At 59.1% G+C, this 25,776-nt stretch overlaps 1 protein-coding gene across 2 annotated transcripts in view; it reads left to right on the top strand.

Annotated features, from left to right (window-relative positions):
* LINGO1 (leucine rich repeat and Ig domain containing 1) overlaps positions 1-25,776 on the top strand; it is a 163,180-nt gene that overhangs the window by 17,109 nt on the left and 120,295 nt on the right. Inside the window, exon 1 of one of the 2 annotated variants that reach the window (XM_020286095.2) lies at positions 17,498-17,824. The exons of the other annotated variant lie outside the window; for it this stretch is intronic. The gene's annotated coding sequence lies outside the window, so the exon portion shown is untranslated. Of the gene's footprint in view, positions 1-17,497; positions 17,825-25,776 lie in introns of those variants that run through there. 2 annotated transcript variants of the gene reach the window in all.

The following is a 25,776-nucleotide window of genomic DNA, read 5'->3' on the forward strand; positions in this document are numbered from 1 at the left end:
ATTTTTTCTATTTTTAGTAGAGATGGGGTCTCACTTTTGTTCAGGCTGGTCTCGAACTCTTGAGCTCAGACGATCCTCCTGCCTCGGCCTCCCAGAGTGCTAGTATTATAGGCGTGAGCCACCGGCCCAAATTTTCTTTTTTTTTTTTTAGCCATCAAATTTGTGGTGATTTGTAATGGCAGCACTGGGACACTAATACAGTGACAGAGGCCTGCAGACAGTGAATGAGGTGGCCCAGGTCTCCTGGGCCCATGGCATGTGTATGTGTCCTGTGGGCTGTGAGGTCAGAAGGCCTACAGTGGTGGGGTCAGACCCACATTGTGATAACAATGGCAATAATAATGCCCCCACGTAGCACTTGTCCCCTACGTGGTGGCTGACTAAATGGTAAACACCTGGCCCTCACTATCCCTCTGTAATTAAGGGTGGGGTCGAGGGAAGGCTGGGTGAGCTCCTACGATGTGTCAGGCCTGGCAGTGCCTGGGCTCTGCAGGGGCTCGAGGAAGGCGCGGGTCTCCTCGTGGCAGGGGCACGCCTCACCTGGGCGGGCCGGAAGGCCGCTCTACGAGGAGCCCTTGGAGCTGGGCTCTGGGGCAGCTGCCTGGCTCTGAGTTGAGTCCTGCTTCTCCACCTAGAAGCCTTTGGCGATGCCTCAGTGTCCTGTCTGTACAATGAACATACAGCAGTGCTGACCTCATGGGGCCTTGTGAAGCTTACGTCAGTGAAAACACGCAAAACACGTAGAGTGTGTCGGCTCTGAACTTTCAGGCCTTGGGCCAGGGCTGTGGTGGAAGGGGCTTTGTAGTCCAAGGATCTGGGTTTGAATCCTAGATTGCCTCAAACCAGCTGTGTGACCTTGGACAGACGCTTGGTTCTTTCCTGTAACACTGGCTCCCTGTGCAGCTGTTGAGAGAAGGGCTGGGCGGCTGCTATGCAAAGGGCCTGCCATGTTGCGGTGCCCAGTTGAGGGTTAGCCAGGGTCAGCTCCCTCTCTCCCTCCCTTCCTCCCTTCCTCCCTCCCTCCCTCCCTTCCTCCCTCCCTTCCTCTCTCCCTTCCTCCCTCCCTTCCTCCCTCCCTTCCTCCCTCCCTTCCTCCCTTCCTCTCTTCCTCCCTCCCTCCCTCTCTCCCTCCCTCCCTCCCTTCCTCCCTCCCTTCCTCTCTTCTTCCCTCCCTCCCTCCCTTCTTCCTTCCTTCCTTCCTTCCTTCCTTCCTTCCTTCCTTCCTTCCTTCCTTCCTTCCTTCCTTCCTTCCTTCTTTCCTTCCTTCCTTCCTTCCTTCCTCCCTCCTTCCCTCTCTCCCTCCCTCCCTCCCTCCCTCCCTCCCTCCTTCCCTCTCTTCCTTCCTTCCTCCCTCCTTCCCTCTCTCCCTCCCTCCCTCCTTCCCTCCCTCCCCCCTTCCCTCTCTTCCTTCCTTCCTCCCTCCCTCCCTTCCTTCCTCCCTCCCTCCCTCCCTTCCTTCCTTCCTTCCTTCCTCCCTCCCTCCCTTCCTTCCTCCCTCCCTTCCTTCCTTCCTTCCTCCCTCCCTCCATCCCTTCCCTCCCTCCCTCCCTTCTCCCTCCTCCCTCCTTTCCCTCCCTCCCTCCCTCCCTCCCTTCCTTCCTTCCTTCTTCCCTTCCTCCCTCCCTCCCTTCCCTCCCTCCCTTCTCCCTCCCTCCCTCCTTTCCCTCCCTCCCTCCCTCCCTTCCCTCCCTCCCTCCCTCCCTTCCCCCTCCCTCTCTCCCTTCTCTCCCTCCCTCCCTCCCTCCCTCCTTCCTTCCTTCCTCCCTCCCTCCCTCCCTCCTTCATTCCTTCCTTCCTTCCTCCCTTCCTCCCTCCCTTCTCCCTCCCTCCCTCCTTTCCCTCCCTCCCTTACCCCTCCCTCTCTCCCTTCTCTCCCTCCCTCCCTTCCTCCCTCCCTCCCTCCCTTCCCTCCCTCCGTCCCTCCTTTCCCTCCCTTCCCTCACTCCCTCCCTTCCCCCTCCCTCCCTCCCTCCCTGCCTCCCCCCTTCCTTCCTTCCTTCCTTCCTTCCTTCCTTCCTTCCTTCCTTCCTTCCTTCCTTCCTTCCTTCTAAAGCCCCAGGGCAGGTGGCCTGTCCCCCAGAACACCTCTACTGTGAGCAGTCTGTCTGCAGGAGCCAGTGGATACATGGGTGGGGACTCTCTGGAGGCCCTGGGCATGGCAGGAAGGTGGCTAGGGCAATCAGTGGGGCCCTGATGCGCCCAAACAGCTGAGGCTGTGTGCTCCCGGCTGCAGTAACTTCGGGAACAGCAGCGTATTCAGGCCTCGTTAGAATCTGCAGGGAAGACGTGGTGATATTTACAGCCCAAATCTCCAAACCCATAAAAGGAGGGGGTAGGGTCTGGGAGGGGGAGGGAGGGGCTCGACTTTTTGATAATGTCATAAACGGAGTCTGTCTCCCTGGAAACAGCCGTGGCGGTGGCAGCCACAGGCTGACAGATGTGCACGCCATGATAGGGGTGCGTGGCGGCGGCGAGAGAACACTGGGAGGGCTGGATGGGCTGTAACTCACCAGGCCCGGCCTCCGGGATAGCAGTGGCACTGATGAGGGTGCAGTGGAGACGCTGACAGAGGGGCAAAGGCCTGGAGCTGGGCATCTGGGGGTCAGTGGGGTGCCTGCTGCTGTCCAGGGTTTGGGGGAGACCCTCCAGCCTTTGGCCTATGGCCCAAGGCCAACCTTAGAGACAAGCCAAGCTGGCAGGGAGATATTTTCACAGTTAGGAAACTAACTCCTCAGCCATGAGCGCACGAGAGACCCACCCCACAGTGTTGGTCTGCCTAGAGAGGCACGGACATGGGTAGGAGTGCTGGAGGGCCCAGCACAGGTGCGGGAGGCTGTATCACAAGGAGCGGTGAGTGTGATGTAGGGAGGGCTGGCTGGGCTGGCTCAGCTATGCCTAGTGTGAGGGCCCTGTCCTGAGCTCCAGTGGTGGGCCCACTCCACCAGAGCTGCTGGGGCCTAAGTCGTCTCATTTCAGAGAGTGTTGGGGACTGGCCCTCAGTCCCCCACCAGTTGGTGCTCTACCCTGGCCCCACCAAGGCCCACAGGGACACTAACAGGAGGTGGCAGGCAGGAGGGTCCGGGACCTGCAACTTAGACAATGGCAGGCTCGGGCTGTACTTGCTGCCCAGAAATCTCTGGGGGCTGGACCCCTTCCTCTAAACTCTGGCCTGCACTGGGCACCTGCTGCCCAGGTGCCAGGTGAGGGAGGGGATCTCACTTGGAGCTCCAGATGGGTGGGCTGCCCTGGCAGAGGTGAGCTTGCTGCTGTCAGCAGGGTGTGAGTGGGGGCTTGACGCCTATGGCCGAGGTGACTGTCAAGGGAATGCCTGGTGGAGGGAGGGGCAGGTTGGGGACCTGTCCTTCTAGCTCTGAGGTGCTGCTGTCCTCAGTTTGCTAAGATGACCCATAATATGAGCATCAGGCCTGTGGCTCTGCTCCCCTTGTGACATACATTGCACCTGAGCCCCGCCCCAGGCGGTGGGAGGTGTGGTTCTAGTTCCAGCTTGACCCTGCCGTGCTATGCGACTTCAGCTAGAGCCCTTGGCCTCTCCGGGGCAGGACGCAGGAACACTGAGGCTTTGAGGGCGGGGCTGCTGAGGAGGAGCCCTGGGCGCGGCACTGTGCAGACGGCGGGGTCTGGCTGGAGATCCGGGAGCACCCCCCATGACCCCTGACCAGAGTGGGGCTGGTGCGGGCGCAGGAAGCTTCTTGCCATCTGCCTCTGCGGGGTGGCTGTCAGCCTGCCACCCATCAGGGCCAGCTCCCGGGTCGTGTGCGTCAGGAGGGCTCCTGCAGGCGCCGGCCTCTGGTGTCCGGGGATGTGCACGGAGCCGGCGGGGCTGCTCCTAGTTCCGGGGCGCGGTCCAAACCGGAAGGGGCTTGAGGGGAGACGGCCCGGGTGGGGCGGGCCAGGGGCTGGGCCAGGGGCTGGCAGTCAGTGAGGCTGGTACGGCCCAGCTTCCTGTGAGCGAGGGCCCACTTGAGGGTCTGGGAAAACCTTTGGGAAGCGAGATGCACTCTCAGGCCCCCTAGACCACCCCTCCGCACCCCTCCAGCTCTCCTGGCCCATGCTCCCGGGGCTGGGCAGTGTGTGGACCCCAGAGGGTCTGGCAGGGCGGGCCGAGCCTGAGCCTCCCTCGTTGGGCTTGGCGCAGCCAGGAGGGCAGTGGGGTGGGGCAGGGCTCGCCATCTGGGGTCTCGTGACTGATGTGCCCTCGCAGACCCCCAGACTCGGTGTCCTTAGGAGCCAGGGAGGTGAGGGATGGAGCAGGGCTGTTGTTCGTGGGACGGGCACACACAGCCTGAGGGGTGCCCCTGAGCAGGCGGGACAGGGAGGAACAGCTGAGGGCCTTGGAGGGGCAGTTTTGCTCTGCGCAGGGCCTCTGGGGCTGGCTAGGGCAGACTGAGTTCCCAGGGCTGTGAGGTTGGGGGAGAACTCATGTCCTTAAATTCCTGCCCGGGCCTGCGCGTCCCTGTGCCCTGGTCACTGTCGGCCCGGCTCCAGGGTGGCTGTGCTGCAGGTGCCTGGGCTGCACAGCTGAGCTCCTTCCGGTGTGGGGAGGGGGCTGGGGCTGGAGTTAGGGGCTGGCGAGGTGCACTTCCAGGGTGGCAGTGGGGCTCAGGGGCTGGCACAGTTTGGCCTGCTCTGGTCCAGTCTCACCTGACTTCGCTGTCACCTAACTTCACCGCGACCGGCGTCCTCAGCAGTAAAGTGGGATTGTGCGCATGGCATGGGACACAATCGGGCATGTCAGGTTAAGTGAGCCAGTTGAGTCCCCCTGGCACACAGTGGGTGCTCACCAAGTGCCGTCACACTGCTGTGCTGTTGGCATTGAAAGTGCTCTGGGCTCCAGCAGCCCTGCCCCACAGCCCGCCGCCCCAGCTGTGTTCCGTTTGGCCCAAGGCCTCCAGAGCCCCAGGGTCCTGCCTCCCATTGCTCAGATGTGGACACTGGGCCTTGAGGGATGGGGCTATTGCAGGGACCTGGGCTTTGGGGCTTCCTGTGGGGCAGCCCCTTCCTGGCCTCTCTGCAGCCGCCTCTGCTCCCTGCTGTGTCGCCACCGGGTCGCCCTCCTCCGCTCCCAGCCAGGTGTCACTGAGAGCAAACGCCCACAGACCAGGTGAGTTGAGTGGGCGGAAGGCTGGGGACGGTAGGAGGGAGGGGAGAGTGAAGCCCACTCCGGGGCCCTGGGCCCTCAGCGAAGCCATTCCGCTAATTAGCGTCTCGCCGAGCCCTGCTAAGGTGCTGTTCCAGCATACTCCAGACACATAATTGCAATGGTGTTTTGGCTGCTGGGGGGCAGCAGGAGGTGGGAGGAGGGGAAGAGGGCTTTCCTAGCTTTTTCACTGTCCACAGGGATTTTTAAATTTACCCACTCTCGCCTCATTTGGAGAAGGAAAAAAATGTGTTAATGGACCTTTTTCTGCAGCTGAGAAGGACACTTTATGATAGAGGTGACACATTTCATTTTAATGAGAGGCAAATTCCACTTTATTTTAAACTACAGACCACTCCCCAACCCCTGAGCCTGAAGATTTTGGGTGTTGAAATTCGAAGCCAGGTTGTCAGGTTGTCAGGACCTAGGGGCAGCCAGGGGCCTGCCCCGAGTTCCCACCTGCAGCCACTGTTTCTGCTTGCTCACGCCCTCCTTTCATTCTCATGCATTCTGGGGGTGGCCTCCATTTATGGGTGAGGAAACTGAGGTTGCGGGAAGTTAAAAGACTTGCCCCAAATAGCTCTGGCATTGTAAGGGTTGGTGGGTGGGCTTTGAACCCGGGCTACCTGACACCAAACTGCTATTCTTACCACTTCATCTCACTTTACCTCCCTGGGGTAGGAACTATCCATCCAGGTCACTCTCGGACAGGGAGAGGGAGCTCAGGTGAGGGAAGCCAGGTGGAGTCTCCCAGCGCTGGCCAGCCCTGGCCCTGAGCACCTGCGGCTGCACCGCCTGGGAGGAGTCCACACGGGGCGCTGCTGGGATGGCGTTTGCCGTGGGCCTGGTGGTGGTGCTGTGGAGGTTGCCATCCCACCGTTCCTGTAGCCTCTAGCTTGGAGGGAAGCTCCTCCAAGGATTCGGCCAGACCTGGGAGCCTGGCTGGAGGAGGATGAGCAACCTAGAACAGAGAGAAACTCAAGAAAAGAGGGCAGGTGACTTTAGGGCCTGCCTGGACCAGAGCTGGGACCGGAGCAGGTACTCTGTACCCGGGGATGTGCAACTGAGCCCAGCGTCACCTGTCCCTGGTTGGTGCACCTGTGGAATGGGCCCAGCACCCTGTCCACACAGGGGGAGAGTGGACACAGCTTCCGAGGTCCCGGAGTTCCAGTCCCTTTCAGGCCCACCCAGGCTTCCTGGCCCAGCTTCCAGGGGCCACTCTTTCTCAGGGGTCCCCAGAGACACTGGTAGCTCTTATCTGTGGTGTTCGTGGGGGTCACGGAGGCAGGGCCCTCTTCCCGTGACCTGAGAGCCTGCTGTGGAGAGCGCTGGGTGAGGGCACCCTGGCTCCCAGACCCTCGCTTTTCTAGACCAGCGGAGAGCGTCAAGGACCCTGGGCCCACCGTGAGGCGCAGCAGCGCACACTGCGGGCGGCGCCCCGGCTCGCGGCAGTGCACCGGGCCAGAGCCCAGCCCGCCCCTTGTGGGGAAAGGGGGTGAATAACAGCGCCTCCCGCGGGGTGGTGAGAGGTGAGAGGGTCTCCGTGATGCTGTGTGAGGTTGGGTGTGTAGTCGGTGCTCAGAAGTGGCTGCAGACATGAAATTCCAGGAGTCATGACATTTTAGAATCCTAGACCTTTGGAGGTCCAGGGTCCTTGGATGTCAAGGAGGCTGGGAAGAAGCTTCCGAGCTGCTGCTTCCACCCCTCCAGAAAGGGGCTGCTTCCCCTGGTCTGTGACACCGTCTCCCCAGTTCGGCCTCATCCTCTGAGCTGGCTGCATCCTGAGGTGCCGGTGGGTGAAGGCGTGCTGTTCCGGGGCCGGGGCTCAGCTTTCTGCGTGACTTGAGCCCGGAGGAGGGTCACAGTCATTACTTGGGGGCCTGAAGACGGGGACCAGCCACGCCTTCGGGCCCGCTTCCCTGACCGGCCAGGCCGGGCTGGGTGGCTGTGGGTGTCTGGGAGCTGTCTCGGCCCTGGAAGGCCGCCCGCCAGGCCAGGCTGGGAGCTCCAGCCTCCCGTGCTGCGGCCTTGGCCAGGGCAGGGGCTCAGGAAGGGCCTGTTAACTCCTGCGGAATCGAGGAGCATCATTTCCTGAGAAAGGTGCCTGGATCTGGAGCCAGGTTTGGGTTTGAATCTGCTCCTTCTAGTGTGTGGCCTGGGTGAGTCTCTTAACCCAGTTTCCCCATCTCTAAGTGGCAGCCATGGCCTCCCTCTGGGCAGTGGCAAGGACTCAGCCAGATGGCGGCAGTAAAGCCCAGCCCAGCGCCCAGCCCAGCCCAGTGCCCAGCGCCCAGCGCCCAGCGCTGCTGGGCCTCTCGGAGAGGAGGCGCTGCTCTCAGGGCCTGCCTCTCTGGCCCCCACGCCAGCTGAGGCACTAAGGGTTATTTGGTTCTGGAGACTCGGGCCCCAAGTCGATGTCCCTCCAATCTTGGGGACCCCATCTCAGGCAGCCTCTGGGAAGAGCCATGCTCCCCAGGCCAGCATACTTGGCCCCAGGCCCAGCCCCACCACGTGCTGCAGCGCGTCTGTGGGCAGGTCACTCAGCCTCTCTGAGTCTCAGTTTCTTCACTTGAAAGTGGGGAGGATCGGGTCTCGGAATCACACGAGCTCACACGTGTCGTGTGTGCATGAGGACGGCAGGTCTTATGTGCAGTGCCTGGCGTGTGGGAGGTGCTTGCCGATGGCCGCTCGTTCGGGGCCTCCTTCCCCAGCTTCTCTTTCCAGGAACGTTCGTGTCATGGGTGGTGTCGGGCACGAGGCCAGCACCCAGGGCTGGGGGCTGAGGTGCTCTCTCCCCATCCTCTCCTTGCAACCCCTGCCTCCATCCTTGGCCGAGACATTGCCCACCTGGGGTGTGGAGGGCGCAGGGAGAGCCGGGCCCTGACAGCACCTCCCATGCGAGTGTGCCTTCCTCACCCTCTGGCTGACCCTGGCCATGCTGTTGGTGTCAGAACTTCCAGGGGGTGAGGGGGAGGCTGGGCAGGGTCTCAGGAGGCTGCTTGAAGGGGACCTTTGCAGGACTTGACGTGGTTAATGTGGGTAGCAGAAGGCAGGTGGCCCAGCCAGAGCAAAGTCCTGGGGGTAGGAATGGCCAAGTGGGATTTTTTTTTCCTTGAGCTCTTAGCAAATTTCTGCTCATCCCAGCCGCAGCTTAGCATAGCCTGCTGGAGCCCTTTGCTGGCTTGGTGGCTGACAGAGGCTTCCTGCTCCGGGCCCCATCCTGCGTGGACAGCCACTTCTGTCCAGGAAGACTGGGCCGAATGGTCATCGGCCCAGCCTGAGGCTCTGAGGCTCTGAGCCTGGCCTGGCTCTGGCTGAAGCCAGGGTCTGGGACAGTGAGGCCAAAGACTCTGGTGGGGGCTGCACAGCAGGGCCCATACATTGTCCCCAAGGGCAGTGGGAGCCATGGGAGGATCTTGAGCAGTGGAGGCCTGGATGATAGCAGGGTTTATGGAGGAGGGACAGGGCAGGAAGATACTTGGAGTGATGGGCCTGCAGTGGGCCAAGAGAACTCCCTGGCAGGGGGACCTGTGCCTGCACCCCTGTGGCCCAGCCTCCCCCAGGCTGCAGTGCCTCACCTGCCCTGAGTGAGGAATAACCCAGGGCGTAGATCACCCTGGCGAGCGGGCATTGATTTCTGGATCATGAATTTCTCTCTTCTGCTGTCCTCTGACAAGCCTGGCCCGGGGCTGGGTGGGTGTGATTGAAGGAGGGGAGGGGAGACAGAGCTGGCGCAGAGCTGGGGACTGTCACCATCCCCCCGGCCCATCTGTTCTTTCGGGACCCTGTCCCAGGCTGCCCCTCCGTCCGTGTGAGTAAATCAGGGTTCTGCTTTCACAGACCTGGTTCTTTTCCTTCATGGCTCGCAATTTGTATTTAATGCTTTATTTTCTCACTGTGGTGCCAGAGGCTGTGGCTGTCTTGTTCACCGGCTTGCCCCCAGTGCCCTGGGACAGAGGAGGCACTCAACCCGTATTTGTTAAACGAAAGACAGAAAAACTCAGTAGGCTTCTGGCTGGGGCCGACTCCCACCCTCAGGAAGCCCCAGCCAGGGAGCAGGGGGCGGTGAGGAAGCTCGGCCCTGCGTCTGGGCCCTTGGCAGGAGGGCAGGGCCCGGGAGCCCGCGGGAAGCCCCGCAGCGTGGGGCAGGAGCTGCGGGCTGCGCTGGGGTCACAGGACAGTGGGCGCTGGTGGGTGTCTGGCGCTGAGCCAGCGGTCCTCTGTCTTCCCGCGAGCACCCTCCTTCGCCTGTTGTGCAGACTGTGTTCACTTCCCTGCTTGTCGGTGACTGGCGTATGTTGCTGCTCACAGATTGCCCAGTTTCAGGCATCAACGATGGACTTTTCCTGTAGAAGCTGAGGCTTTAGCTCTATTTGTCCACCCCCCCCACCCCACATTTTTGATGGGCTGAGCTTCCCAGCTGAGCTGCGTAGTCCTCTGTTTACTTTTCCTTTCTTGACCACTCTGTTTCCCCTGGAGTTAATAATTGTCCTTTTGGGGGGTGGGAGGGAGACTCTTCTAAAATCACTGCTTCCATGCCCAGCTTTCCCCAGTTGAGTTACTAACACCTGGAGCACTCGGTCAGTTTGATCCTTTCGCAGTGTCTGGACACCGCCGAGGGCAGGCGGCGGGGTCACCGTCTCCGTCACCCTGGGATCGCGCCCCCCATGTCTTCCTCTTAGTCTACACTTTCATGTTGGTGGAACACATCCTCCAATAAGCTTCCAGAAAAGTTAAACACAAGATACGTTTTTGAGGCCTTGCACGTCTGAAAAGTCTTCATTCTGTCCCAAATCTTAATTGATAGTCTGTGTGTGGAATTCCAGATGAAGATCTTTTTCCTCCCAGAATTTTAAAGGAAGCCCCGTCTTTAAAGTCATTGCTTACTGTTCTGGTGTTGAGAAATCACCATGGTTATTCTGACATTTGATTCTTTGTATGCTATCTGGGATTTTTTCTTTCTGGAAGTCTGTAGAAAATTCTTTTTCCTGTGTTCCGATGATTCTTATGTGCTATGCCTTGGTGAGGGTCTGCCTTTTCAAATTAGAAATTCATATTCTTTGCTCTGGAAAAATTTTTGAATTACTCTTCTTGTTTTTAGCGACAGCACCTGGCTCTGTTACTCAGGCTACTGGAGTGCAGTGGTGTGATCAGAGCTCACTATAGTCCTGAACTCCTGGGCTCAAGCGATCCTCCTGCCTCAGCCTCCTGATAGCAGGAACTACAGGCATGCGCCACCATGCCTGGCCAATTTTTAAAAAACTTTTGTAGAGATGGGATCTCACTTTGTTGCATAGGCTGGTCTTAAATTCCTGGCCTCAAGTGATCTTCCTGGCTTGGCCTCCCAAAGTGCTGGAATCACAGACGTGAGCCACAGTAGCCAGCCTGAATTACTCTTTTTATGATTTCCTAACTGCCCTGTTTCCTGTTCTCTTTTTGTGGAATCCCAGATAACCAAATGCTGTGCTTCCCGGACGGAGCTGTGACACCCTCATCTTCTCCCGCCTGTGTTAGGCTCTGTCTTTCTGCCCCTCTCCTAGATCTCTTCAATTTCATCCTTCTACCCTTTTAACAGAGTTTTTTTTTATACTGGCATTGTTAATATATTAACAGAGTTTTTAATTTCTGCTTTTTAGATGATATTAAGCTTCAGAGATTTATTTGTTGAAAATTGTCTTTGAAATATATTTGCATCCAGTTCTTATTTCATGGATACTATGTTTTGTTTTTCTGACGAAAATAATGATAGCTTTTAAAATTTTTTTCTTTTTCTTTCTATATCCAATGGGGCAGCAAATTGATAGCTTTTTAAAAATTAAATTTCCTTCCATCTACATTGCCTGTTTTCTTCAAGTTGCCCCTTTTTCTGTTTGTTTCCTTGTTCGGGACCCGAGTTCCATGTTGGGGTCTGCCCAGCTAATCCGCTGGGCAGGGACGGACGGGGCACCTCCCTCCTCTGTGCCAGGCCTGGCCCAAAGTCTCCTGAGCTGGTGGAGCTGATGCCCCAGTGTCAGGCTGCCCCTACAGGAGTGGGGCACTACAGGCTGGTGTCCCTTGTGCACAGGTGCGCCTGTCAACCGTGGCTTCTCTGCAGTGGCCTGCCTGTGCCAATTCACAGGGCGGCTGCAGTGGCGGCATCTCCCAAAATGACTCAGAGTCTCCTGGAGCTGAGTGGGAGAGGAAGGCTGGGGTCCCGACCGGAAATTAAGCACAAAAATTTCACCTATTCCTTCAATTTTCAGTGTGGTGTTCCCCAGGCCAGAGACCCTTAGCTCGATTTTCCCTAGAGAAAAAAGTGACTGTTAGTCTTCCCGGAGCAGAGCTGGGAGGGAGCCCCTCGGGGTCTGCCTGCTTCTCACACAGACTTCCCGCCCCCTTCACTGCTGTGTGCAGGGTACCTGGTGCCACCAGTTCCCGAGCCTGGGTTCTGCCCAGGTAATAGGACAGGGACTTGGGACTCTGCTTTCCCAGCTCTGCCAAGTCAATTATCACTCACCCATCTGCTGTGACTTCCAAATTATGTTGCTATTTCCTCTTCTTCCATTCTTGGTCCTTGTGGATTTATGTATAAAAAACATTTTTCCTTGTTGTGATGGGGTTCCGGAGGGGAGTGGAGGTTACCCCTCACGTGTGCTCATTCCACCGTGGTTAGCCTGCAAGTCCGCGTTGTCTCAGCCCTGCTGGCAGATGCCACAGCGTTCGTCTGCCCACCCTTACGAGCAGGCTGCTATGAGCACTGCGCCCCTCCTCGTGCGTGTGTGGAGACGCCCTTGGAGTGGAATTGCTTGCGGGTAGGGTGTACGCAGCTTCAGCTTTCAAAGATGAGATCGAATTGTTTCCCAAAATACTTGTGGCAACTTCTACTTCCACCAGCAGTGTATAAGAGGTCCAGTTGCTCTGACGATGCTTGGCACTGTCTGACTTTTTAGATGTCCCCAACTTAACAAATTGTGTCTTAACAGAATTGTGTCTCCTCCTTTCACTCAGCATTTCTTGGAACTCTGCGGGGCTCGGCAAGCCTCGTCGTGTGTTTACTGGCCCTTAGGTCTCCTCTTCTGCCAATTGCCTGTTCCAATTCTTTGCCTTTTTTAAAAAAGTGGGTGATTTGTCTTTTTCTTATTGATTTGCAGAGTTCTTTATATAGCCTGGAAACAAATTTTTTGTCAGCTCTGTGTGCTACGGGTATATTCTTCTAGTCTGCCTGTGGCTTGTCTTTTCTCTGTGTGATGTCTTTGCACAGATGATTTAAGTTGTAACAAGGTTAAATTTCTCACATTTATGGCTTATGCTTTTTATAACTTATTGGGGATGAGCATTTTTAAGGCTCTTGATGTATATTGCTAAATTGTCACTGAGAAAAGTTGTCCTAGTTTGCCCTTGGACTGGGCAGAGAGCAGACGTCTCCCGGCGCACAGACGGTGGGCGTGCACGCAGAGCAGGTGGGACCCCGGAGCGAAGGCCACTGATGAACAGCTGAAATGCACACGCGTGCAAGGCGTCGCAGTGGTGTGGAGGAAAAAGCTTCACTTGATCCTTGACACCATCCTAGAAGGCCCTTTTCTTTGTTCTCCTTTGGAGACCCGAGGCCTCCTGCTGGGTGGTCACAGGTGACTTTGATTCAAGCCCAGCTCCAGCGGCGGGGGCTGGGCTGGGCGCGGAGGAGGCTCCAGGGATGGCGGCTAGTTAGTGTCCAGGGAGGTGAGAAGGAGCAGCTGGCCTGCCCTGGTGGGGCCACGTGTGTTGTTGCTGGCAGTGGAGTGTTTGCGCCTCTGAAGTCTGGCCCGCTGGGGAGTGGGCGGGGCTTCGGGGTCACGCAGCCCTGGGATCTGCCCCTGACCAGCTGCGATCTGGGCGCTCTGGCCGTGCGGGGCTCTCCTGGGTAGCATGGCCATGGTGCTAACACGGAGCGGGAGCGGGAGGGCTGAGCCGGGTAGCACAGGTATGGCTCCTGAACCAGAGGTGCTCTTGGGAGACAGACCTGTCCCTGGGGAGAGCTATGGGGGAGGGCGGGCACCCAGGAGGAGTGGGTTGCAGGAGACACGCTGGGGGCAGACAGTGGGGAGGGCAGAACCTGGGGTGGTGGTGGGACCAGTGCCCTTCATTTCCATGTGAAAGGTCCGTTTTGAGAAACTGGCCTTGTCCAGTGAGTGGGGGAGGGGCAGGGCGGGGAGGAAGGGGGAGGAGGCACTGGGCCGCGCAGCCCCGCCTGCCTCTGCCGCTGGCTGGCCATGTCCCTCCTCCCTGCCAGGCCCCAGGCTGGCCTTGCTTCCTGCCACTCCCTGGCCTGAGGGGTTAATTTTGAGGTGCCTGAGAGAGCCTGGCAGTATGTAAATCCATACACTTTCATAAACTGCTTAATTAGGCGAATGTTAATGAGATGTTAATTACTGTTGTGCCTGAGGATCCCACAGAAACCGGGATTATGTTTCTCTTCAAACATCCCGTCTTAATTATAACTTGTGCTTAATTCTGCGGCCTCAGCCAGCTGGCGAGGGCGGGGCGGCACCCCCCTTTCTGGGCGGTTCTCCCGGCCGCCTCACTTTCGGTCCTCTTCATTGCTCCCAGGTCTGTTAAGCGCCCACTGTGTGCCAGGCAGGTCCTGGAGCTGGTGCTGGGGTGACAGAGAGCAATTATGCCCCAGGGAGCAGCTCCTAGCCCTGTGGGAGGCCGCTTGTCAGGAGCCAGTACAGTGCAGGCCCCTCAGGGCAAGGGACGGAGTCTGGGACACAGGCAGGGCTGGGCCAGAGGAGCCAGTAGTGGTGAGTCAGGGAAGGCTTTTTGGAGGAGGAGATCTGCAGACCGAGTGTTGAAAGTGCCAAAGTGTTCACTGGGTAGATCTGAGACTGGACGTTTGGGCGGAGGGTCCTACTTGGGCCAAGCGCTGGTGGTTGAAGCCGTGTCCATACTATGCCCACCCTCTCCGGCTTTGCTTTCCCAGCATCCAATCCGGATCTCTTGCCTTGAAGCTCAGGAGTCTGGGAGGCTCTACGTGGGGCCACCAAGTGGCCTTGGGCAGGTGTCCGCTCCCTCAGGGCCTCACTTACTCCATCCGTACTCTGATGGCCGGGTCAGGGATGGACGTGGCCTGTGGGAAGTGGGCCTTGGCCCCAGGAGGAAGGTGGTCAGGGTAGGCTCCTGGAGAGGGCTTGCCCAAGGCCTGCTCCTCTGGAGCTCCGGACTCTGTACCTCACCCTTGGTGTATGCTGTGGTCCCACCATCCGGGCCTGACCACCTCTGAAAGGCTGGCCTGCGTGCACTGTCCTCATGACACTGCCACTGCCCACCCTTGGGCCCGCTCCGCCTTCCCCGCAAGGGCGCCTGGTGCTGCCTCAGCCCTCTCCTCGTCCTCTTCCGCCCCCAGGACTAGGAGCCCCAGGAAGCTGTTATGGCGCAGCTAAGCCTGCCAGGGTGAATTCAGGGCTAGACCACCAAGCTCTAGGTCTCAAAAGAGGGAAGATGAGGGACATGAGGCCAGAGAGGGTCAGGGCCTGGCCTGAGTGTCACAGCCAGTACTTGGTAGCACAGCACAGCCTAGAGCTGGGTCTCAGGTGGCCTGTGGGCTTCTTCCTGGGGGGCACTGAACACTGATGCACAGCCAGACTCACTGCATCGCTCATATCCACTTTACAGATGGGAAAACCAAGGCTCAGAGGCCATGTGCTGGGGATGGAGGCTCGAGGGGCTGGGCATGTGGCAGGGCCCCAGCAAGCTCTGTGGGTCATCTCCGACGCTGCCGTGCCATGGCCGGGAACTGTGGGCAAAGGGTCTGCAGGCAGCGAGTAAGTGACTCCACTCCGTGCCCCTGGAGCTGGGAAACCGCCTTGGTGCCTTTCCTGCTGAGAACTGCCAGAATGTCTCCTTCAAGCACAGAGTTATAGTGGGAGACTATTTACCTGGAATGTCCTGTCCCTGACCTGGACCCGATTAATGGCATTTTCAGTCTAGACATCTTCCCTCGCAAGAGCACGATCCTGGAGGAAGAAAGCTTTTAGCTCATTATGTGGATTTGAACAATTACAGTTCAACCCTTTAAACTGGATACTTAAAAAGAGAGAATGAAAATATGAAAACAGAGAATGTCCATCCCAGCTCCTGTGGCACTGGCAAGACTGCAAGGACAGCCTTCGATCGCCTGTGACCCCATGTTTGTGGCCTGGACTGCTGTAGAGATGTCCCTCACAGTTTGGTGGTGGGTCCTGCATTGCCCCACCCAATGCACTGGAACAAATGTTTGGTTCTATAGAATGGCGTGAGTTAAAAAATGGATGCTTTGCCTGGGTGCTGTGGCTCACACCTGTAATTCCAGCACTTTGGAAGGCTGAGGTGGGGGATTGCTTGAGACCAGGAGTTCAAGACCAGCCTGGGCAACACAGCCAGACCTCTTCTCTACAAAAATAAAAATTAAAAAATTAGCTACATGTGGTGGCACACACCTGTAGTCCCAGCTACTCAGGAGGCTGAGGCAGGAGGATAGCTGGAGCCCAGGAGTTTGAGGTTGCTGTGAGCTATGATGATGCCACTGCACTCCAGCCTGGGTGACAGAGTCAGACCCCATCTCTTAAAAAAAAAAAAAAAGATACTTGCTAACAACAAAATAAAACCTTTTATAAAATTTCTGGTTTGCATGCTTCTGGTTGTATTCCCAGTGTGGGCCTAGTTGAAGGTCTTATTGCCCCCTACCCCCTTTTGTCACCCAGGATGTGCTCACCTCCCTCCTCTTCCTCCTGTGCTCCAGTTCCCCCAGCCCTAGGCAGGACACAGGGTGCTCAGAACAGATGTAGAGATTTGGCCCCTGGGAGCTGGAGGCTGGCCCCTGGTGAGCCTCCAGCCCAGGGCTCTCAAACCTAGTGCCCAGGGGCCGGCAGGGGTGGAAATGAGTAAAGTAGGCTGGCAGGGACTATGGGGAACTGGAGGGCCACCCATTAGCCCCAGCTGATTGTTACCATGTGGAAATGCAGATCCTGTGTGGCCAGATTAGATTTTTCCAAGAGAAACCAGAAATCCAGATTTCTATGTGATTGGTAAAAGTTGGCAACTGATTCTCATCTTTTAAAAACCCCTGAGCAGGCCAAACCAAACGTTCTGTTGCTCAGTTTGTAACCCCCGCTTCTGGTCCAACCTCTGCTTCTGCAACAGCCACTGACGCCCGGCGGGGCGGGGGCCTGGGCCGGGCCCCTGCAGAGGCCCCAGATCTCCCACCTCTTTGACCCTCTCCTCACCTGCCTGGGCTGGGACAGGTGCCCGGCAGACACCCGCTTCCTTCCCCACGGGGGAGGGATCCATCAGGGGCGAGTGAACGACACCCAGAAACGGCTGTTGCAGGAAAGCAGCCGTGAGTCACCGCCGAGCTCTTTTAAGGAGAAAACACACTGCCTTCTAGAACCATCACCCAGGCCCACTCGGGGAGGTGTGGGGGCGGGGGTGGCTCTGAGACCTGGCGGTTAATTTCTGGGGTGTGTCCCCCTCTGGGGCTGATCTGGATGGGCCCTGGAAGGCACCCAGTGAGCAGTGGTGTCCTGGTCACAGGTGTGGCTCAGATGCCAGGCTCCCCACGCTGTGGCCAGGGCTGAGGGCTCAGCATGCTCATTCAGTTCTGACTTTTAAAAAAAACACAGAAACTCTTTTATTAAAATAGCTGTTACTAATCGACAGGCTTTAATAGGACACTCAATTAGGGCAAGATTCACAGAGTCGCAGACGCCCCCACATCCACTGGCTGCTTTCCCCCCAGCGCCAGCTCCAGCCTGTCTGTCTGGCGCGCTCCTGCTCCCAGCTGCGAGCGAGACCAGGGCTGCTTTCCGCACCTCTGCAAGTAAGGGACGCTTACTTGTGAAGGGACGCTTGCTGGACACCTATGGTGTGCCAGGCACTGGGCTTGGTGCTGCGATAGATGACCTCACTTTCTCTTGACAGCCGCCTTGTAAGGTGGGTGTAACTGCTCCGTCTTTGCAGGTGAGGAAGCTGAGGCTCCAAGAGTGAGTCGCAGGCCTTGGCCCAGCTGGGCTGAGTTGGCTGTGGGCGTCTGGCGGTAGCAGCCTCTCAGGCCCCTGTCCTCATTCCCAGCCACCCTCCAGCCTTCAGACTGGGCAGGGCCCTTCCATTCATGCCTCTCCTCAGTGCCAGTCCACTCTCAGGCCCAAGGGGTCTCGGGGCTGCTGGGGGTGCTGGGGGCTGGTAATCGCAGGCCAGAGGTCAGTGAAGGCAGGAGGAGCCGTGCAGAAGTGGGGATGTCTGCGCACACAGTTCACGGGCCCAGCCCTGGGTGCCTGCTGCCTGCTTGCCTGCCCGCTAAGTGCTTTCCAGGTCTTCAGAGAAGGCCCTGGTTTTGCTCCCTACTCACAGAGGGTGGGGTGGTTTGGTCTCAGCTCCCTCAGCTGGGGGCCAGGTGGGCTCCCTACGGGCTGGGCGGAGCCGACCCCCCTCTGGAACACCCAGGCAGGCCAAGGCTAACACGGGGTACGGCTCGGGTTGTCAGACTCACCAAACGTTTCCCTTCTCCCCTCAGGCCAGCCCCTCTCTGACGGTGGCGAGGTGTGGCTGGAACTCTTCGCGCCGAGCTCGGAGCGGGCTGTCCTGGGTGGCCCCTCTGACTCTCCCAAGACCCCCATGGAGCAGACACTCTCATCATCATCATTTTTCAGACGAGGAAACTGAGGCACAGAGAGGGTAAGCAGCTTGTCAAGCTGCAGGGTAATGGGGAAGCAGGGATCAGAGCCCAGGCATCCAACGCCGGAAGCTGTGCTCTTTAACGCCAGGGGCTTGGCTGCTCCCTGGGCCTGACCCGACCTCGCCCCGTCCGAGAAGCCCATCCTGACTGCCCCACGCGCAGCTGTCAGCTGTCTCTCGGAGCGCGCAGGCGGGCCGCGGGGCGGAAGGGACACGCAGGGGAGGACAAAAGACCAGCCTTGGGAGCTGGAGAGGACTGGGCAGTGCCTCATTGCGCCGTCCGTTGTAGACAGGGAATGGGGCCTGGACGTGGGGCGTGGCCTCTAGGGGTGCAGTTGGGGCGGGCAAAGCGCGACTCCGACCCCGGGCCAGTGCTCTCTGCTGTGCTTGCTCGCCGTGTGGACTCTGTGTCAGAGACGGCCAGGTGGATGGCGGGCCAGGCCAGAGAGCACTCTGGCTGAGGCCCTTTCCACGCCTTTGCCCAGCCCCGAAGCCCCGGCTGGCGGGCTGGCAGCCCCTCCCATGCTCCGCCCTCCCACCGTTAAAGAGAGCTGGGAGGTGAGGGGAGGGCTGAGCTGTCGACTTCAATGTTTGAATTAGCCCCACTTCGCTGAAAGCCGGGTGTCAGGATAAATCCATTCCTACAATGTCATATATCTTTTCCTGAGTGGGAAGTTGGTGAATAAATGAATGTTCTTCATATATTATTATGGCCTGACACAGCCAAGGCAGGGAGAGGCAGCCGAGTGATTAATGAGCAGACCTGGGCAACGCGTGGGAGGCTGGGCTCCCCACTGGGGCCTGTGCCCTGGGCCCGGCCAGGGTGGGGCTGAGCCCTGGCTCTGGGGTGTTCCGGCCAGCTCTCGCCTAGGCCGGCAGGCCCGTGGCGCCTCGCATTCTCTTGTTCATCCTTTGTCTCTCAGGGGAACCTGCTGCCCCTTGCTGGCTCTGTTTACCCTGTGTCCACACCCTCTCTCCTCCCCTCTGGGGACTTGAAATGACATCTCTGTGGCTCAGGGCCCGTAGAGGGAATAGAACCCTGCAGGAAGAAAAAATATGAGAACTTATCACCTATATGGTGTTTTTAGGTCCAAAGCACTTTGACTTGGTCTTCACAGTATGTCCATTGACAAATGGGGAAACTGAGGCACAAAGCTGGACTGCGATCCCCACGAGGCCCGGGGGGCCCAGCCTGTGGGAGCCTCTGCGTGCTCCCACGGCCACCTCGGCCATGCCCAGAGCCAGCGGTCTGCGGGCTCAGAGCCCTGTCCCGCAGCCCAGAGCTGGGCCTCTGGGGCGGACTGTCCGGAAGACTCTTCTCAAGGGCAGAGTCTGCATCTCGCAGCCAGCCACGAGGATTCCCGAGGCGACCGGGAGGCCTCCTGGGGGAGGCGGCCCTGGAGTGAGGGACCAGGGAGGGAGGGAGGACCGCGGCTCCTTCCCTGCTTGGGCTTCATTTTCCGGGCTGGAGCGGCCGCACGTCTGGGCGGGAGACCTGCCGCGGGTGAGAGTGTGGGCATGGGTGTGTGCGGGCAACGCAGCGCCTGGGGCGGGGGTGGCGGGGTAGCGCAGCGCCGTCCCCGTGCACGTCTCCTGGCGTGGCGCCTTGGCGCCGTCCCTCGAGCGGCGTGTTCAGTGTTTGCAGCACCGCGCTGCAAAGGTGCAGGAGTCGTCGAGACGGACAGTTAGATGCCTGGGTGGCGGGACGGCGCGTGTTCGCTCCCTTGCAACCAGGGCTGCGGGCCCTGGCTCCCGCCTCGGGCCGGGCCTGCCCTGGTGGCGTGTGCGAGTGTGTCTTCGTGTCACCTGTGCACAAGGCTGTGTGTGTATTGCGGGACCGTGTGTGAGCATGTGTGCGTGTGTGCCACCGTGTGCTTCGTTGTGAATATGTCTGTGAGAATGCATGCTGGACTGTCATTGCATCATTGCGTGTTAGTGTCGTGTGTGTGACCGTGTGTGTATGTGTGAGCCCCCGGAACACGAGCTCAGTGTCTGAGCTCTTTGGACCCTGTCCTCCTCGGGGACCCAGCTGAGCCTGTGGGCCCCGTCACTGTGAAGCGCTGTCTGCACACGGAGGCTCGTTTCTGCAGTGAGGCGCGGAGGGAAGGAGCAGGCTGCGGGGGCAGCGTCCGGCCGGGCCCGCCTGGCCCTTCCGCGTGTGCAGGGACTTGCTCCCTGCTTGGAGCGGAGGCTTTGGCTCTCCAGCCCTGCCCTGACTGAACTGGCCCAGCCTCTCCTCGCCAGGCCTCCGCTAGGCTGCGCTGCCAGCTCCGGCTGGGAGGAGACCTGCGGGGACCCGGCTCCTCCCCAGAGTCAGGAAGAGGCCTTGGGCGCAGTTCAGTGTCAAGCTCGTTGGGGCAATCAGAGGAGGCTGCGGGGCGCTTAGCGTCGCAGAGGGGAGGACGAGGCCCGCTAGGGCAAGTGCTTGGCATCTGGGGGGGAGGGACAGGGAGGCAGCCAGTGGGGGCAGAGGGCACTTCCAAAGGCAAGGAGCGAGGCGCGCGGCAGGGTGCGGGCACGTGGGGAGTGAGTGTCTGCGACGTGAGGCGGGCAGCTGTGGGGCCTCCCCGTGACCCGGGGAGGTGTTGCGCGGAACGCGTGGTGATGACAGCGCAGTTAGTGGTGGCAGCTCTATTTGTTTTTCTCTCTTCGGTCACTTCTGGAAAACAGGCACACACACACATAGATGTGTATTTCGCAGCTCTGCTTAAGCACCTGCAGTGGGGGCAGTGCCGTGCCTGCCACTGTGCACATGTTTCGTCTTACAGATAAAGAAATGGAGGCTCAGGGTGGTAATGACCCGCTTAGGTGGCGGCACAAGTAAATGGTGGTACTAGGATTCAGTTCCAGCTCTGACTTCAAAGCCCATGCTTCTCCCTCTCCATGCCTCAGTTTCTCCATCTGTTCCTGATCTGTACCATGCCTCATTTCCCCAGTCCATTCTCATATTTGGCTACTCTCTGTGAATTCCGGGGCTTCCTTTGGGACTATGGCCTGCTGACCCCAGAGTTCTCTTTTCTGAGCAAGATTTTGAGCCTGGACTTCTGAGGAACTTCTTCCTTCCCCACCAGATCCCTGGGGCCTCTCTCCTGTCTCCAGGCCACTGTGGGGCGGGGCCTGGGGTGGTCAGTAGGGGCAGGACTGAGTTCTTGGCAACAAGGGCATCTCCACACTCCTGAAGGGGACTGAGCGGGGACCTGGCTGTGCCCAAGTCTGGTCCTAGAAGGGGTCCTAGCGTCAAAGGAGAGTTTGTGCGTCTGTCTGTGACCTGGCCCCTTTTCCTGCACAGCCCGCCGGCAGGGGGAGAAGCCATGCCTTCCTTGTGCACAGCTCTGTCTGGGACAGGTCAAATGCTTCCCACCCTGCTGCCTGCCTCAAGCTTCACAACCACCGTGGGAGCCGGAGACCCCAGGGCCCCGTTTTATAGGTGAAGAAACTGAGTTTCATGGAAACCTGTGAATTTCCCAAGGTCCCTAGTGACTGGGGGCAGAGCTGGGCTAGGCGTCTTCTGCTCACCTGACTGCCTTGGCCTGGCCCTCTGCCAGGCTGGGGTAGGGAGGCTGTGCCATGGGTGCAAGAGAGGCTGGCCGTGAGTTCTGAGGGGGCTGCCAGAGGCAGGGCCTGGGACCGGAGGGGCCTCTGCAGGCTCTTACTCCTCAGAGCCCCTCTCCGGGACACCCAACGCAAGCTGTGCCGGGACTGCCGCCTGCTGTGCCCTGTGTCCCCCGCCCTGTCTCAGGGAGGCGGGTGTGCCTAATGAATTAATTAATGTTGGCAAAGCACTTGGAGATTTCGGGGTGAAAGGTGCTCAATACATGCAAATCAGAGTGATTGTTATTACCCATAATTATGGAGTTTCTGCTGGAGAAATTATTCAGAAGCAGACGGAGGCTGGGCCAGCACCAGGCCCTGCCAAGATCACTCCTTCGTAGTGGTGGAATCTGGCTTCCTTTCCTCCCTCCCTCCCGCCTTTCCTCTTTTCCTTCTTTTTCTTCTCTTTCCCTTCTTCCCTTCTGCCTCTTCCCTCCCTCCCGCTTCCTCCCTCTCCTTTTTTCCTCCTTTTTCCTCCTTTCCCTTCTGCCCCCCTCTCATCTCCCCACGCCCAATCTCCCAGTCCGCACCTGTTGCCGGCGTTTCCACAGCAAACGCCTTCCGCCCCAGCTCCTGAAGACAGGACCTGGCCCTCTCTGGGGAAGGAGAGGCTGGGCAGTAGCTTCTCACACTTCGGAAGTGAAAAGGATCCAGAAACTGAGTCTCACTTTCTCCTTCTGCTATGTGGGTCCATAAGGGGTGCCCCGTGCCTCTTGGGTGCTGCCGTGCCTGGGAGGGCTGTCTCCATGTTGTTCGCATGAGCACTGTGCGCGCGCGCCTGGCGTGCCTGCCTCCAGGCCCTGCCCCATCAGACGTGTTCTCCGTGTGCCTCGCTCCCCAGTGAGGGAGGCTGAACCTCCTCCACCAGGCTGAGCAAGTGGCCCTGCTGCCAGTCCTTGGCAGTGCCCGGAACTGGCGATCCAAATAAATCATCTCTCTCAACTGCACCCTGTTCCTGCTCCTGCTCCCGTCCTCTTGTCCTCTGTTTCCACGGCTGCCGGTGTCTTTGTGCCCAGGAACCCCAGGGAGCGCCCTCCAGATTCAGCACCGCGAACAGCTGGCTCTGTGGGCCCCGGTGTCCTCCCAGCTGCCTGCGCCTCTAGAGGCCATTCTGACGCAGGTCCCGCTCCCACAGCCGGACGCTCAGGCCCAGAGAGTGCCAGCGATTTATCCAAGGCACACAGACGCTGAGCTTTGGAGCTGAACAGCACCCCTTGTCTCTGAACTTCCCGGTGCAGCTCGCGGAGGCTTTAGGACGTCCTGGTGTTCCGTCAGCAAACACTTAGCAAGCCGCTGTCTCTCTGCCAAACTTAGCGATGGAGGAGAGCTGGAGACAGCCAGGTCTCGGTTCTCTGTGGCACATGCAGCCCACAAAACAACAGCCACAGCCGCAGCCACAGTGAGAAAGCTGAGTGTGGCAAACGCCACAGTGCCACGTGCTTGATTGTGCAGTGCCTGTGAAAGCTGCTCAAGAGACTCGAGGCAGAGCAGGTCCCTGCAGAGTGGAGCAGCCAGGAAGGCCCGCTGGAGGAGATGGCGCCGAGTCTGGAGAGGCAGAGAGGAAAGGGGACGGAGGCTGGAATGAGGCTGGCTTGTGTGCGGGTGGGGGTAGGAGCCCACTGGCGGGCTCAGAGCAGCTGGGGTGCCGAGGGGCTGGTCTCTGTCTGGGGCGCATGGGAAGACAGGCCCCACGGCCGTGGCAGGAGCTCCCCTCAGCTGTCCGCGGCTGCGGCCTGGTCTGGCACCAGAGTCCCACCTTCCCTCTGCCTCCTCCCTTACCTGGGCTTGGCTGATTTCTTCTGGAAGTGACAACAGGCTGGTTGTCTGTGGAGCCTTTGTGCCCTGTCGCTCAGCCTGTAATCTTTCCCGTCCGACACAGGCTCTTTTCTCTTCCCTGGCATTTGTCAAAAAGATTGGACAGAGCCCCAAAGCCCTGCAGGGAGGCCAGGCCGGAGAGGGCCTCTCGCCACCATCGATCTGCGTGGCTTTGCCAGCTGCCTGAGCGGGTTTGCCGGACACCATGGGGCTGTGTTTGGCCTGGGATAATGAAATAATGTCCTTGCCGAGGAAGGGAGAGAGCCTCTGCTAATTAGCTCTCCTGCCTTCTTTTAGAACAAAAGTCTTTCCTGGTGGGCTTTTGGCGCTGGCTGGGTGGCAGGGCTCTGCAGGGAGCCAGTGGGGTGGGCAGCCCGCCTTGGGGTGACTGCCGGAGGACAAGAGTGCCTAGGGCAGGCAGAGCTGGTGCTTCCTGCGGACACTGTCTCCTTGGCCCTCTGTCCCCAGCAGAGACTTCCTGGTCCAGGGGCATCAAGGAGTAGGGGCAGGCCTTGGATTCACATGGATCTGCCTTCTGTCCCCAGCCCTGCCACTTGCAGGCCTTGTGATCCTGGGCAAGACACAGCTGACCTCTCTGAGTTTCAAGTCACCTCCACTGAAGAGTGAGGCGTGGGCACCGTGTGAGAGGTGACTCGTGGGCTTGAGTGAGGTGACGGAGCAGAGTGCTCAGCACACGGGCGGGACTCGGCAATGCCGGTGGCCTCACATGCACCATGTGGGATCACACCCTTACCCTGGTGTTGTCTTAAGCCTTGTTCACCTGGGCACATGGGCCCCGCTGTGCAGCCCTCTGACCCCTTAGAAGGGTGGGACCTTCCCCTACTTCTCCCGGGGCTCAGGAGGCAGTGGGGCTCGCGAATGCCAGCTTCCAGGCAGAAGCATTCCAAGTGCGCCTTCCCTGCAGTCGAGGCTCGGGCTGGAGCGGTCCCATGCCCTGCGGGAGGCGGCTGACGATCAGGCCTCGTGGTCAGCAAGGGCTGGGATAGAGAGGCTCCGGCACTGCTCCCTGCTCCAGGAAGCTCTCTGGGGACCGGCGGGCGGGACTCCTCCATGGGACCCCTGGTGGCTTTCGCGGTGCCCCTCCCAGGGCGTCCCCGCTGTTGCAGGCCGTGTCCCCTTCCCATCGCTGCGAGGCCTGACAGCACTCTGAGCTCTCCACACCTGTGACTCACTGACTCCACAGGTGAGGTGGATGTGGCAGGAGCAGTAGCTATGGCAACAGTGGTGGTAAAAAGCAGCCAGCTTTGCTGAAGACGTACTAGGTGCCAGGCACTGAGAACGGGGAGTGTCCGCTCCCTCATTTCAGACGGGCAGGGTTAGGGGACTCCCGTTTACAGAGGGGGAGGTTGAGGCCTGGGGGAGCAGGGCCCTTGGGGCACAGGGTGAGAGACAGCAGAGATCCCCACCTGGCTCAGGGCAGCTCAGGCCACCAGTCTCAAGTGGGCACAGAGAGGAGGGACACGTGCAGGCAGGAGGCCACAGTAGCAGAGTCCCCCAACATACAGCCCCCACGCGCCCCGTCCCACCTGGCCGCCTCCTTGCCCAACTCGGAGGTGGCAGCTGCGTCTTTCCCCCCAGGCTGGCCCTGTCTCTGTCTCTGGGCCTTCTTCAGGGTGGGCTTCACAATGGCAGAGGCTGGTTGGCCAACGTGTATCTAGCACTCACCGAGCCCTGGCATGAAGCAGGTGCCCAGCTACGCTTGTTTAATGCAGGAATGATTGTCATTGTGTGGATTAACTGAGCCCATATATATTAAGTGCTTGGCATGCAACCAAATATTTATTGAGTGAAAAAAATACCTTTGGGTGGAATGCAGGAGGCGATGGGTGTCAAGTGTCTGGCTCTAGTGGCTCAGCACGTGGGAATCGCGGCAGCAGCAAGTGTTGGCATTTGGTCTTCTGGAAGGGTCGGGTGGAGGAACCGGAAACAGGGCCACGGAGGGGAGAGACGGGGAGAGCGGCAGGCACCGGAACCCCGAGGGAGAGATGACAGCAGGGGAGGCTGGTTAGCAGGTGGAGGCCCCTGACACCCACTCCGTGTGGAGCTGGCGACGGGCGCGTGTGCGTGTGTGCACGCGTGTGGGCGGCTGTGTGTGTAAAGCAAATAACTGGAAAATGAATTTAATTATAAGGCACTTTTAATAGTTATTTATATTTAATCTTGCTAATTCTGTGTCTTGTGTAGCCAAACTGTAATTCTATTCTTACTCATCTGCTAGTGAGAGTGGGGGAGAGACGGGGAGGTGGCAGCCCCACGGGAAGGCGGCGGGCTGCCCTCACCAGGTCGGGCTGGACCAGCTGCAGGCCCCGAGGGCGGCTGGGAGGGGCACTGGGCCGGCCACCCCTGCTCTGTCTGTGGGCAGTTAATCTGCTTGTGTTTACTTAGCCCCGGACCAGGGCGGGGGAGCAACGGGGAGCCAGCCTCAGAGTCCAGCAGACCCAGGTTCAAATCCAAGTTTGGCCATGGGCCTTTACCTCAGGGGCTCACTTTCTCCATCTGTGAAGTGGGTGTGGTATAAGCCTCCC

This window comes from Microcebus murinus, chromosome 6, assembly GCF_040939455.1.
Source record: "Microcebus murinus isolate Inina chromosome 6, M.murinus_Inina_mat1.0, whole genome shotgun sequence".
NCBI lineage: Eukaryota > Metazoa > Chordata > Mammalia > Primates > Cheirogaleidae > Microcebus > Microcebus murinus.